The sequence below is a fragment of the Microcaecilia unicolor genome, chromosome 2, assembly GCF_901765095.1.
Source record: "Microcaecilia unicolor chromosome 2, aMicUni1.1, whole genome shotgun sequence".
Classification (NCBI taxonomy): domain Eukaryota; kingdom Metazoa; phylum Chordata; class Amphibia; order Gymnophiona; family Siphonopidae; genus Microcaecilia; species Microcaecilia unicolor.
This window is the reverse complement of record NC_044032.1, coordinates 328,777,687-328,791,462: the sequence shown is the minus strand read 5'-3', so window position 1 is coordinate 328,791,462 and position 13,776 is coordinate 328,777,687.

Below are 13,776 nucleotides of genomic sequence, written 5' to 3'. Positions count from 1 at the left end.
ACATCTACCTCCTAATATCATCCATTATCCTTTCTTATGTTTTTGGTCTCATGCATTACACCAATGGTCTCTAATTGTTCTCATACCTCCCACTAACATTATCAGCTTTTGTCTCACCTACAAAGTAAAGTACACTGAACCCTGGAAAGGGGATATGAGTGGTATATAAGAATTGATTTGATCTGATCCCTAGAGTCAATCTGCATTCTTCTTTGTAAAGGAAGATTGTATATGCTCAGCAAAGGTGGCATTTGACTTCTCACATAGAAAATTAACCAGCCTTAAGTTAACTCTCTTCATAAAGTTTTCAACATCTTCAAGTTTGGAACATATCCCAATTAAATCTTTAATCATATCCATTTGCACTGTTTGAACCAGAGTTTATTCAAAGCCCAAAAGCTTCTGTGACCCAGCTTTTAATTCAGATATTCTAATTGCAGTCTCAATTTGACCAAGTTTCTGCTCAAAAGAAAACATTTGTTTAGATAAACTTTGCCCAATTGGTAAAATAACTTCAGCTAGGGCCAATATCACAATCCAAATTGAGTCCAAAGTCATATGGGTAGGTTTACTCACAAGCATTGCTGGCATTAAGACAGGAGGTTCTTCTAATTCAAATTCATGCTTTCCCCCGTATCTTCCACATCACCAGATGTTCTAGGCTGCAGCACAGGTGAACTCTTCCTTTTGCACACTACCCTCCTTACCTGATAGTTGTACAAAAACATTATCCAACGTGGGAGATAGCTATCTCAACCATTTCTGCCCAAACGATTCCCTGGAAGTACAGAAACTGTGTTCCATATGGTGAGATCATTGCTAATGGCTGAGGAGGGGGACCCTTGGGTCAAGACAAGAGTTGGATCATTCCTAGAGGACCCCAGTCTGATCTCCAAGCAGAGTGGTTTCTAGTGGACACTTCCATTAATTTGGTTCTTTCTTGGATCACAAAGCTATCATTTGGGCCCATGGAAGATACAGTTGCAGGCCAAACTAGGTGAGCAGACTGCTTTTCCCTCTGTTTCCCTGTCATGCCCAGAATAGGCAAGAGAGGCAGGAGAGGAAAGCTGCTAGCATTTTCATGCAGCAGGCGACATCTTGTATCTCCCCCAAACAGTGTAATATAAAGCTAAAGAATATAACTCCTGGAGGAGCTGGGCAGATATGTGAGAATGTGTGTCCTGCTGTCATTTGAGAACAAGCAGCACACAATCTCCTATGTGGAAATCCCTAGCTACCAGGCTGTTTGAAATAAAAAGAGGAGAATAAGACCTGCAACAGGCTTAGGCCAAACCATTTGTTTTAAAAACAGTCTGGAACAGAAAGAAAAAAAATGGGACAGGAGAGGGGTGGAGTTAGATTCTAGACCGCCGAATAAATTTGAAGGACTGATTGGCCAACCAGCTCTCATGTCGGGAGACTCGTTCTAGACCAGCAGTTCTTAACTGGTGTATCTCAGGGCCAGCACACAGCAGCGGGCATTTTTTTTAAAGTATGTGGCATGTCTCTGTCTTTCCTCTTTCCCATTGTGCAAACCAGTAGTTCTCTCTCCTTCTTCTCTCAAATCCCGAGTCGCTTCCCACTTCCTCTTCTCCCTCTCACTAGCTCTACCAATCTGTGAAACCTGCTTTGTCTGCAGCCCCTGCAGCATTAACAGGTTGCTTGGGCTGGTGCCGGATCCTTCCCTCTGTTGCAAGAAGCTGTGTCAGAGGAGCAGGAAATGGCAGAAGGAAGTATCCAGTGCTGGCTCAAGTTGCAGGGGCTGGCAAACAAAGCAAGTTTGATGGACAGAGGAGGGGAGGGGTAGCACTGGGGGCTGAGGGAAGAAGAGGGTGCAGTGTTGGAGGTGTGTTTGTGTGTGTGTGTGTGGGGGGGGGGGTAGGTTCAAAGGGAAGGAGAGGGAGCAGTGCTGGATCTCAATGTCATAAGTACATAAGCATCGCCATGCTGGGACAGACCAAGGGTCCATCAAGCCCAGCACCCTGTCACCAACAGCGGCCAAAAGAACAAGCAATTTGTCCTGCCCATCCTAGAAATACTGTATTATTCCCTCGTCCATTCAATAACATTCTATGGCTTTTCCTCCAGGAAGCCATCCAACCCTTTTTGAAGTCCGCTAAGTAAACCGCCTTAACCACCTTTTCCGGCAACGAATTCCAGAGTTTAACTACTGTAACCAGGGTCCTCTAGGTGCAGCCAAGGATAGAACAATCTCCTCCAGCCACGGGCTCCTGGTACAGTCAAGAAATAATGTCCACCAGCAACTTCAATCTTAAGGACTTTATTCCATGCAGGTTTCTAGTAGACCTGATACGCAGTTCCAACAGCAGCATTCACCTTCAATCTTAAGCACATGTAAGCCACCTGAAAGTGTGTGGCAAATAGTCCCCTTTAAGCAATAGGCTATCAGCACATACCAGGATTCAATACAGGCTCACAGTCAGCTCCAGTCTGGGCTCTTTATCCAGCGCACAATAAACAGTAGTACAATTCCAAATAGAAGCAGTTCAGTCAGTTCATCATCACAGTTAAATCACAAAGCAGCAGTTTCTACCTTCTACTCTCTTTGCATTCAGGAGGGGTTCCATACTTTAGGGATTTCTCATACCCCAAGGGATTCCCCTTTACATCGGCTTCAATGGTAGATTCAATATTTTAGGGACCTCTCTTACCCAAGGGTTTTCAGCCTGCACAACTTTAGGGACTTCTCTTACCCAAGGATTTTCAGCCTGCATCTGCTTCTTCTCTCCCTCTGCTTCTCTCTTCCCTGGGACTCCTTTCCCCTTGCCTAATCAATCCCTGGCTTCTGCTACCACAACCAATCATTCTCCTTCAATTAGCTTCCCCCACACCCATACCAGCTGAGTTAAGCATTAGACTATGATGAGCTCCTGCACACAGGGTTTCCTATCTCTCTTTCCCCCTTGTGGCAGCCAATCTACAGTCCTGCCAGCTTACACCAATGTCTTCCACTATTGCAGCTAGGAGTCCAGTCCGGGTTCTTCATCTCACCCCCTGGCTCCTTGCCTGCAATGCCTCTGTATTTCAGACTGAAATTGCCTTAACCCAACTATCCTGGATGTGACTCTATCATAATACGCGTTGAGTGAAGAAACATTTCCTTCGATTCGCATGCCCCCTTGTCCTAGTATTTTTGGAAAGCGTAAGCAGACGCTCCACATCGACCCGTTCCATGCCACTCAATATCTTATAGACCTCTATCATATCTCCCCTCAGCCGCCTTTTCTCCAAGCTGAAGAGCCCCAGCCTCTTCAGCATTTCCTAATAGGGAAGTAGTCCCATCCCCTGTATCATCTTTGTCACCCTTCTCTACACCTTTTCCAATTCCACTATGTATTTTTGAGGCGGCGACCAGAATTGAACACAGTACTCGAGGTGCGGTCGCACCATGGAGCGATACAATGCAGAAATAATATCCTTATTTTTGTTTTCAATCCCTTTCCTAATGATACCCAACATTCTATTTGCTTTCCTAGCCACAGCAGCACATGAGCAGAAGATTTCAACGTATCATCAATGACAACACCTAGATCCTTCTCGGTCCGTGACTCCCAACGCTGAACCTTGCATGACGTAGTTATAGTTTGGGTTTCCTCTTTCCTACATGCATCACTTTGCACTTGGTCACATTAAATGTCATCTGCCATTTAGACGCCCAGTCTCCCAGTTTCGTAAGGTCCTCTTGTAGTTTTTCACAATCTTCCCGTGATTTGACTACTTGAACAAGTTTGTGTCATCGGCAAATTTGATTACCTCACTAGTTACCTCCATCTCTAGGTCATTTATGAATATGTTTAAAAAGCAGAGGTCCCAGTACCGATCCTTGGGGGACCCTGCTACACTACCCTTCTCCATTGCGAATATTGACCTTTAATCCTACTCTCTGTTTCCTATCTTTCAACCAGTTTTTAATCCACAGTAAGACACTAGCTCCGATCCCATGTCCCTCTAATTTCCTCTGTAGTCTTTCATGAGGGACCTTATCAAACGCCTTCTGAAAATCTAGATACACAATCCAGCTTATTTTCAAAGAGAAAGAACGCCCATATTTCGACCCAAATCGGAAGATGGGCGTCTTTCTCCGTGTGCGACCAAATCGGATAATGGAAAGCCGATTTTGGTCGTCTTCAACTGCATTCCGTCGCTAGGACCGAACAAAGTTGACGGGGGGCATGTCGGACGCGTGGTGAAGGCGGGACTGGGGCGTGGTTATTGGCTGAGGAGAGATGGGCGTCTTTAGCTGATAATCGAAACAAGAAGGGCGTTTTTGACGAGAATTTGGTCTGCTTTATTTGGACCCTTTTTTTTCAGGTCCAAGTCCCAAAAAAGTGCCCCAACTGACCAGATGACCACCGGAGGGAATCAGGGATCACCTCCCCTGACTCCCCCAGTGGTCACTAACCCCCTCCCACCAAAAAAAAACCCACTTTAAAAAACTTTTTTTCCAGCCTCTATGCCAGCCTCAAATGCCGTACCCACCTCCATGACAGCAGAATGTGTTCTATCCTGTGACAGCCTTTCCCTGGTTCTGATGTGGCTCTCGGGTGAGTGTGACACCTTTTCTGTTATGCACACTGCAGAGTCACATCAGCAATGCATTGTGGTGGGTGTAGGGTATTGGGCTCCGTGATTCCAGTAGCTTGTGTTAAATGCTCACAATGTTGGTAGCTGGTAGGCTCTACTCCCATGGTGCTTTTCCCTCTGCTTACTGGGTCAGAGTGTGCCCTGTTTTGTTTCCAGTAGTCTATGAGGTAGTGGCCATTTTTGTAACACAGTTTTAGATCCCTTTCATGTGTTAGTCACGTTACAGCACTTAGTTGTTCCCTTGAATGTTGCTGAAAGAGGGCATTGTACAGCATTCTGCCAGCTCTGACCTACTGCTAATCTCAGTACCTGGAAGACTCTTTTTGCCAGTGGGGCACAACCTCTGATCTGCAGTTAATGTGAGTAAACGTGCTTATTCAAATAAAGGACTTTTTCAAAGAGATTAGTCTTCAGGTGTCAACTGGTGTGCCAAGGTTATACAGCAGCAACGTCCTATAGGCCTGCGTGTATGCAGGTCCCTGGAGTACTTTTAGTGGGTACTGCAGTGCACTTCAGCCAGGCGGACCCAGGCCCATCCCCCCTACCTGTAACACTTGTGCTGGTAAATGGGAGGCCTCCAAAACCCACTGTACCCACATGTAGGTGCCCCATCAATCCCTAAGAGCTATGGTAGTGTTGTACATTTGTGGGTAGTGGGTTTTGGGGGAGGGGTTGGGGGCTCAGCACCCGTGGTAAGGGAGCTATGCATATGGGAGCGTTTTCTGAAGTCCACCGCACTGACCTCTAGGGTGTCCAGTTGGTGTCCTGGCATGTCAGGGGGGTGAGTGTACTACAAATCCTGGCCCCTCCCACGACCAAATGGCTTGGATTAGGACGTTTCTGAGCTGGGCGTTTTTATTTTCCATTATCACTAAAAAAAAAAAAAACGCCCAGCTCACAAACGACTAAATCCATGGCATTATGGTCCGTACAAACCGTATTTTCGAAACGAAAGACGGACGCCCATTTTTTTTCAAAAATACGGTCTGTCCCACCCCTTCACGTACATAAACGCCCATGGAGATGGGCATTCGATTATGCCCCTCAATATCAACCGGCTCACCTTTGTCCACATGTTTGTTTACCCCTTCAAAGAAATGCAGCAGATTGGTGAGGCAAGACTTCCCTTCACTAAATCCACGTTGACTTTGTCCCATTAGTCCATGCTTTTGAATGTGCTCTGTAATTTTGTTCTTGATAATAGTCTCTACCATTTTGCCCGGCACCGACGTCAGACTCACCGGTCTATAATTTCCCAGGTCTCCTCTGGAACCTTTTTTAAATATAGGTGGTACATTGGCCACCCTTCAATCTTTTGGTATCACGCTCGATTTTAAGGATACATTAAAAATCACAAACAGTAGCTCTGCCAGCTCATTTTTTAGTTCTATCAGTACCCTAGGGTGAATACAATCCGGTCCAGGAGATTTGCTACTCTTCAGTTTGCAGAACTGCTCCATTACGTCTTCCAGATTTACAGATATTTCAGTAAGTTTTTCCAGATTCTTCAGCTTCGAATACCCTGTCCGGCACTGGTAACCCACCCAAATCTTCCTTGGTGAAGACCGACGCAAAGAACTCATTTAGTTTTTCTGCTATTTCTTTGCCTTCCTTGATCACCCCTTTTACACCACGGTCATCCAGCGGGCCAACCAATTCTTTTGCTGGTTTCCTGCTTTTAATGTATCTAAAAAAACTTTTACTATCAATTTTTGCCTCTAACACTATCTTTCTTTCAAAATCCGTCTTTGCCTTTCTTATCAGTGCTTTGCATCTGACTTGACATTCCTTATGCTGCTTATTATTTTCCTTTTTCGGTTCCTTTTTCCGTTTTCTGAAGGATTCCTTTTTAGCTGCAATTGCCTCCTTTACCTCACTTTTTAACCACGTCGGCTGTTGTTTGGTTTTCCGCCCTCCTTTTCTGATACGTGGAATATGTTTGGCCTGGGCCTCCAGGACAGTGTTTTTGAACAACATCCACGCCTGTTGTAGGTTTCTTACCCTTTCAGTCGCTCCTCTAAGTTTTTTTTTTTTAACCGTTCTTCTCATTTTATCATAGCTTCCTTTTTTAAACGCTAAGATATTCGACTTCCTATGTTTACCTATTTGAAAGCAAATTTCAAAGGCGATCATGTTATGATCACTGTTAAGCGGCCCCTGGACCGCTACCTCCCCGTACCAGATCATGCGCTCCACAAATGAGTAAGTCTAGAATTTTCTTCTCTCTCGTTGCTCCTGTACCAGCTGCTCCATAAAGCTGTCCTTTATTTCATCAAGGAAGTTTACCTCCCTAGCATGCCCTGATGTTACATTAACCCAGTCCTATATGGGGGTAATTAAATCACTGCAAATTATGGAACTTGTAGAGTATGATCACCACAATTCTGAAGATTCTACAATGACTCAAGTGTTCAAGGGTGAATATAGACTCCCAATTATGAAAGTTGGTGGAGAAAAAAAGACCTCAGTGAAACCTGACATTCCTCTTCTAAAGGGCAACGCCTTTTAGTTAGAGAGGGGACCTCCTTAATCATCAGTCTCAAACAAACTCCACATAAACTCCTTTCATACTATGTATGCCATAGCACCCTATCAACACTCATATCTGAAGACAATACAACATACGAAAAAACCGTTACTTAGCTTGGATGGCGAAACGAACTTAATCTTCTTCCACGTATCCGTGCATAATCTTGCTTAATATTAAGCAAGATTATGCACGGATACTTGGAAGAAGATTAAGTTCGTTTCGCCATCCAAGCTAAGTAACAGTTTTTTTGTTACATTGTATTGTCTTCTGATATGAGTGTTCGATAGGGTGTTATGGCATACACATTATGAAAGGAGTTTATGTGGAGTTTTTTGAGACTGATGATTAAGGAGGTCCCCTCTCTAACTAAAAGGCGTAACCTTTAAAAAGAGGAGTGTCCGGTTTCACTGAGGTCTTTTTTCTCCACCAACTTTCATAATTGGGAGTCTATATTCACCCTTGAACACTTGAGTCATTGTAGAATCTTCAGAATTGTGGTAATTAAAATCACTCATTATTATTGCGTTGCCTAATTTATTTGCCTCACTAATTTCCTTTAACATGACTGTGTCCGTCTGCTCATCCTGGTCAGGCGGACGGTAGTACACCCCTATCACCGTCCTTTTCCCCTTTACACATGAAATTTCGATCCACAATAATTCCAAGAGGTCTTTTGTTGCCTACAGAATTTTCAATCTATGTGATTCAAGCCTCTCGTTAACATACAATGCTACTCCTCCCCCGCTCCGGTCCACCCTATCACTACGATATAATTTGTACCCCAGTATAACTGTCCCACTAGTTATCCTCCTTCCATCAGAGATGCCTATTATGTCTATTTCTTCATTCAGTGCAATATATTCCAATTCTCCCGTCTTGTGTCTGTATAATAGTGCTACAGCTATGAGCCTTGGTCCCATGCTTAGCTTTGGATCAGGCTCCAAAATGAGAGAAAAGCTTGCAGCCCTGTGTAACTCTGACTTGACCTCCAGTGTTGGAGCACTGCAGAGAACAACAGGAAATCACAAGGTTGGGGGTCTAACTGACAGAGTGACATTGTTTAGCAACATGGTGGGAAAGGAAAAGTTTGTGCTTAGAACAGCCAGGTGCAAGGGAATTGCAAAAGTTTGTGGTTAAGCAAGCTAAGGATGACAACATGTTTAAGATTTGAAGCTACTCATTAGCATAAGCCAATCATTGCTAACCATGACATAACATAGATCCTATCAGATGTGCTTACTGTCATATTACCCATATCCTGAGTAAACCTATAAAAGTCGGCGTACTTCCTGCTTCAAGTTAGAGAGAGGTGTGGGCACTCTCTCTCTGTGGGAAACCAATACATTGCATCAGAATTGGCAAATTACCCAATTGCTTTCCCATGAATACCTTTGAGTGATAAAATATATCACATAAGACTAAAACCCAGAAAGCACCTGTTTGCAACTGGGGAATTATATTCCTATAACCAATTGAATGGTATTTCTCATGACAAATAATGTTCTGTAAATTGTGTCTGCAGACTAATGGCTAATTGTAGTTATACTTGATGCCTAAGAAATAAAAGATACCTTCTTATTTATTTATTTATTAATTTATTGCATTTGTATCCCACATTTTCCCACCTATTTGCAGGCTCAATGTGGCTTACAGAGTCCTGTTATGGCTTTGTCATTCCAGGATGTCAGATACAATTAGTGATGTGAAAATATTAAATAAGGGAAGGAAGAGATTTAGGCGGATAGGTATAGAAAGTAGACTTTCATAACTGGGTGGATTTAGTAAGGTTGTGGGGTTTTTTTGTAGGCCTTGTTGAAGAGATGTGTCTTCAGAGATTATGAAAGTCGGTTATTTCGTCTATAGTTTTCAAGGTAGTAGGTAATGCATTCCACAACTTCGTGCTCATGTAAGAGAAAGTAGTTGAATGCATCAGCTTGTATTTTAGTCCTTTACAGCTGGGGAAGTGTAGATTCAGAAATTTGCGGGATGATCTTTGGCATTTCTGGGAGGCAGGTCCACGAGGCTTAGCATATAGGTTGGGGCGTCTGCGTGGATGATTTTGTGAACAATCGTGCAGATCTTGAACGCGATGTGTTCTTTAATGGGAGCCAGTGAAGTTTCTCTCTTAGGGTTTTGCACTTCCATATTTAGTTTTTCCAAATATGAGTCTGGCGGTGGTATTTTGGGCTGTTTGGGAGTTTTTTGATATTCTGTTCTTTGCATCCAGCGTACAGTGCGTTGTAGTAGTCCAGGTGACTCAGTACCATGACTGTAGTAGTCCAGGTGACTCAGTACCATTGACTGTACCAGGGTACGGAAGATGTATCTTGGGAAGAAAGGTTTTACTCTTTTGAGTTTCCGTATGGAGTGGAACATCTTTTTCGTTGTATTCTTCACCTGGGCATCGAGTGTGAGGTTACGATCAATGGTAACTCCGAGAATTTTCAGATTTTGTGAGACGGGAAGAGAACAGTATGGTGTGGTTATGGTGGTGAAGTTGTTTGTGTTATGTTGTGAGGTGAGTACAAGACATTGTGTTTTTTCTGCGTTAAGTTTTAGCTGGAATGCATCCGCCCAGGAGTGCATGATTGGAGGCTTTGGTTGATCTCGTCGATGATTTCAGTTAGATCGTGTTTAAACGGGATATAAATCGTGACATCGTCTGCATAAATGTAAGGGTTGAGGTTTTGATTGGCTAGTAATTTGGCTAAAGGTATCATCATTAGGTTAAAGAGGGTTGGTGAGAGGGGGGGGGGGGGGGTCCTTGGGGGACTCCACATTCAGGTATCCATGGGGCTGATATGTCCGTGTTCGTTGTTACTTGGTATGATCTTGTGGTCAGGAATCCTCTGAACCATTTGAGAACTGTACCTCCTATTCCAAAGTATTCTAGTATATGTAATAGTATTCCATGATTGACCATGTCGAAGGCACTGGACATGTCGAATTGTAGGAGGAATATGTTGTTGCCGGTTGCAATTGCTTATTTGAATGAGTTCATTGCAGACACTAGAACAGTTTTGGTGCTGTGATTCGACCGAAATCCTGATTGGGACTCGTGCAGAATTGAGTGTTTATCTAGGTGTTCAGTGAGTTGTTTCGTCACTATGCCCTCCATGAGTTTGGTTATGAGCGGGATAGATGCTACTGGGCGATAGTTGGTTAGGTCCATTGTGTTTTTCTTAGCATCTTTAGGTAGAGGAGTAAGTAAGATGTTTCCTTTATCCATGGGGAAGAGACCATTTTGAAGCCTGTAGTTTATGTGTTTCGTGAGGTCTATTTTGAATTGTTTAGGGGCAGATCTAATTAGGTTAGTAGGGCAGATGTCTAATTTGCATTGCGACTTGGCGTATCTGCCGAGCGATTGTGAGATGTCGTCGAACGAGAGCGTGTCAAAGTTGGTCCATGACCGATCTGCTGGGTATTCCCCAGGTATTGGGTCTAGACATTCAAGGAGGTTTGTGTATTCAGTTGTGTTGGTAGGTATCATGAGTCGGAGCTTTATGATTTTTTCCTTAAAGTAGTTCGCAAGATTGGTTGCTGATGGGGTGTCCATATTATTAGAAGTAACCGGTGTAGTATTTAGTAGTTTGTTTATGAGTAAGAAGAGTTTGTGTGTATCCTTGTAGTTTGGTCCTATTTTGGTTTTGTAATATGTTCTTTTAGTTTGTCTGATGATGTATTTGTATTTTCTTTGTAGTTGTTTCCAGTCTTTGAGTGTGGGTTCGTCTTTTTTCTTGCTCCATGCTCTTTCTAGTCTTCTGACTTGTGTTTTTAGTTCTTTCAATTCTTCGTTAAACCATGGTATTGAGTTTTTTCTATGTGAGATTCTGGCTTGGAGCGGTGCTATGTTGTCTAGTACGGTTCTGCATCTGTCGTCCCATTGTTGCAGAAATTGGGGTGAGTCTGTAGGTGTTGTCCGTTCGTCGATGTAGAATTGTTGCCAGAATGTTAGTGGGTCTATTTTGCCTCTCGTAGTGTAGGTTTGTTGTTCTTGTTTTTGTTGCTTCTTTTTTGTTCGCCAATGAAGGGAGAGGTTTGCTCTGTAGTGATCGGACCATGGCATAGCTGTCCATTTTGTATCTACTTAACCATATTTAGTATGTGTTCTTGGCTACTCATGAGCTAGTACACAGCTCTGGTAAGTAAGGAGTTCAGATATACGAGGTGAATGTATTAAAAGAAGCCTTGGGGAGTTTCCTGTGCTCGAGATACGGTCTGGGGGTGTCTCGGGGACTGGAAATAACCCAGGAATATATTCATGTCTTAGGCTCCTAGCATTTCCATATAGACACTTCAAGCTAGACTTGTTATTCCTTACCACATCATGTTGTTTACTTGACAGTACTATTTTACTATCTTTTGTCTGGTTTTTATTATTTTTATTTAAGGATATTGAATCTACTACAGTACCTTGCAACCTCACTATCAAGAAACCCTGTCTTCCCTGTTTGGGGCGGTATCTTTGCAAGATACCTTATTCTGAACCATACGCTTTTGTGCGACTGTCGGCCTTCCCCCCCCCCCCCCCCCCCAGTTCCTAGTTTAAAAGCTGCTCTCTCTCTTTTTTAAATGATGATGCCAGCAGCCCGGTCCCATCCCAGTTAAGGTGGAGTCCATCCTTTCGGAATAGGTTCCCCCTTCCCCAGAATGTTGCCCAGTTCCTGACAAAACTAAAACCCTCCTCCTTGCACCATTGTCTCATCCATGCATTAAGACTCCGGAGCTCTGGCTGTCTCTTGGGCCCTGCGTGTGGAACAGGTAGTATTTCAGAAAATGCCACCCTAGAGGATCTGGATTTGAGCTTTCTTCCTAAGAGCCTAAATTTGGCTTCCAGAACCTCTCTCCCACATTTTCCTATGTCATTGGTACCCACATATACCAAGACAGCCAGCTCCTCCCCAGCACTATCTAAAATCCCGTCTAGGTGACGCGTGAGGTCCGCCACTTTCGCACCAGGCAGGCAAGTCACCAGGCGATCTTCCCGTCCACCAGCCACCCAGCTATCTATATGTCTAATGATTGAATCGCCAACTACAACAGCTGTCCTATCCTTTCCCTTCCGGGCAGTAACTGGAGACATATCCTCGGTGCGCGAGGATAGTAAATCCCCTGATGTGCAGGTCCTGGCTACAGGAGTACTTCCTACTTCACCTTCTGGGAGACCAAGGCAGCACAGAGGCTACCTGACTGGAGGTGGGACTTCTCTACAACATCCCTGTAGGTCTTGTCTATGTATTTCTCTATCTCCCTCATTTCTACCAAGTCTGCTACTCTAGCCTCGAGAGAACGAACACGCTCTCTGAGGTCTAGGAGCTCTTTGCATCGAGCACACACATATGACATCACACCAACCGGGAGATAATCATACACGTGGCACTCAGTGCAAAAGACTGGGTAGCACCCCTCTCACTGATGGACTGCTGACTCCATCTTAGTGTTTTCAAGTTTTTCAATCTTGTAGGAGTTGCTACAGTATTAAGAATGTTAGTCTGATATAAAGAGTCTTTTAGTTCATATAGGGTATTGTATGATCCTTGTAGTGTTTCCTCCTTAAATGGTAATGACTGGTAATGTAAGAGCACGCCTAGCTTATTACCCTAATTACACTACTTGCTATAAATGTACAGCTATCCCAGGGGTGGGCGGGCGACCTCACCCAGCTGATGAAAACTCCATTTGAGCTACTTGATTCTTGCTACCTGAAGTTTTAGTCCTGGAAAATCTTATTCTTGATGACAATCAATTCAGCTTGCAGGGTCAGTGAGCTTCAAGCCTTAGTAGCTGATCCACTTTACACAAGATTTTAGTTCTCCACACGTATCCTAAAGGTTGTGTTAGAGTTCCACCTTAATCAATCCTTCTGTCAACATTTTATCCAAAATACCATGCCCATCCAGGTGAAAGTGTACGGCATTTGGATTACAAGAGAGCAAACTAAAGCCCATAGAAAGTCCACCTAGCTTTTTGTTTCTTTTGAGCCTAACAGGATTGAGGCAGTCATCAATAAATACATTTTTATCAATGTTGTATTTATTTATTTGGATGAACAACCACCTTTATGAAGAGATTCACCCAAGGCAGTGTACAGTAGGTACAGTTTTACATCAAACTTACAATTTTGTTAACAGCATAACAATAGTAAAATGTACAAGTATAAACATAAATACAATAAACGCAGCAAACTGAAGCCTAATAATAGGATTACCATGAAACAGGATCAAAAATATACATATTTAACAGCACTGAAATTCAAATAAGACATAATACGATGTAAGCATAATACTACTGAAATATCTAATAAGCACACAATTAGAACATTCAAATAACAATGCTATGATACTAATGCTTTTCTACAATACTGCTCACCATATAGCTGAGGGATCAAATGCAGGTATATAGATGGGGGCAAGATGATGGTACAGAGTCAGCTGGAATAAATAAATGGGTGGCTAACTAAAGGCAAGTTCTTTGTACAGTTAATCAAGATATAAGGAACTGGTATAAGTTGCAGTATGTATAGCAAGCTAGTCCAGGTGCAGAATGGGTGTATAGTCAGTCACCCTACATACATAGTAACATACGTGGAGGGGCATAATCGAACGTGAACGCCTATCTCCATGGGCATCTATGTCCGAAAA